Below are 1,333 nucleotides of genomic sequence, written 5' to 3'. Positions count from 1 at the left end.
ATTATTATGCTATCAGAGATCATAATAATATGGCCACTCAGTGTATGTAATACTTTCAACAATAAAGATTTATTTTTTTTAAAAAGGAAAAAAAGAAGTAATCAATGAATGCATAAACTAGTGAAACAACAAGTCTCTCTCTCTATTTCTCTCTCTCTATTTCTCTCTCTCTCTCTCTCTCTCTCTATTTCTCTCTCTCTTATCAATTAAAAAAAAGTGAGCTGGTACAGAAAGGCAGGTGCTATCATGCTATGGCTGCAGCCATGAAGGCAGTCACAAGTCACAGAACAGGGACATGAACTCTCTAATGAAGAGAGAAACCAGCTCTTTCTAGCCTTCAAGAATGTGGTGAGTGCCCCCCCCCTTCTTTCTGGTGTTATCTCTAGCACTGCACAGAAGATAGAGAGATTTAGAAGCAATAGCAGATGGGAAGAGAATACCGCAAGAAGACACAGACAGCACTGCAGGACAGCTGCAAGAATGCTCTGGAGCTTTGGGACAAATATCTTATTCCTAATGTAACACAACCAGAAAGTAAGGTGTTCTGCTTGAGAATGAAAGATTGTTCTAGATCTCTTTCAGAGGTGGCATCTGGAGACAAGAAGCAAACCACCAACCACCCTGTGGAAATCTGGGCAGCCTTACCAGGAAACATTGGAAATTAGTAAGAAAGAAATACAGATCACATACCTAATTCCACTTGGCCTGTCACTAAATGTCTCAATCTTTTACTCCAAGATTCCAAACTCTTCTGAAAAGGCTTACATACTGGAAAAAGCAGCATTTGATGATGCAATTGTACAATAGAACTGGATACATGGAATGAAGAGCCCTACAAAGGTAGCACCCTGATCATGCAGTGACTTAAGGACCATCTCACTCTGTGGGCCTGGAAAAGCCAGAGAGAGAGATACTGGGGAGGGAGAAAACTAATGTCTATCATGCTTCGTCATCTGTTCAGTGTCATTCCATACCTTTATGCAATTTAAAAAGAAAACAAAAAGAAATGTCCTATAACACTATTAAATTAAAAAACAAAATAAAATCCAGGTATAGCTGAAAAATTGTGTGATTATACACAATTGTGTGTGTGTGTATGTGTGTGTGTGTGTGTGTGTGTGGTTTTAGTAGTAAAACAAATGGCTTGAATCACAATACTGCCACTTTAGTAGGTTTAGTAGGTTTTGGATCAGTTATCTTCGCTTTCTGTAGCTTTTTCTGCTTTTCCAAAATGCAGATATATAGTGTTTAAGTAATAAGATAATTTGAGGATTAAATGAGATAATAAATGTGCTGAGCATAAGGTCCAACATATACTACTGTCTAATCACTA

The 1,333-nt window shown here is 37.9% G+C and overlaps 1 pseudogene; it reads left to right on the top strand.

Moving 5' to 3' along the window:
- The first annotated feature begins 251 nt into the window (after nt 1-251).
- LOC118720125 lies at nt 252-933 on the top strand (annotated as a pseudogene).
- Nucleotides 934-1,333: the final 400 nt, after the last annotated feature.

This window comes from Pipistrellus kuhlii, unplaced genomic scaffold (assembly GCF_014108245.1).
Source record: "Pipistrellus kuhlii isolate mPipKuh1 unplaced genomic scaffold, mPipKuh1.p scaffold_m20_p_16, whole genome shotgun sequence".
Lineage (NCBI taxonomy): Eukaryota > Metazoa > Chordata > Mammalia > Chiroptera > Vespertilionidae > Pipistrellus > Pipistrellus kuhlii.
Note: the sequence above shows the minus strand (reverse complement) of the source record. Positions and strands in the feature narration are given on the sequence as shown.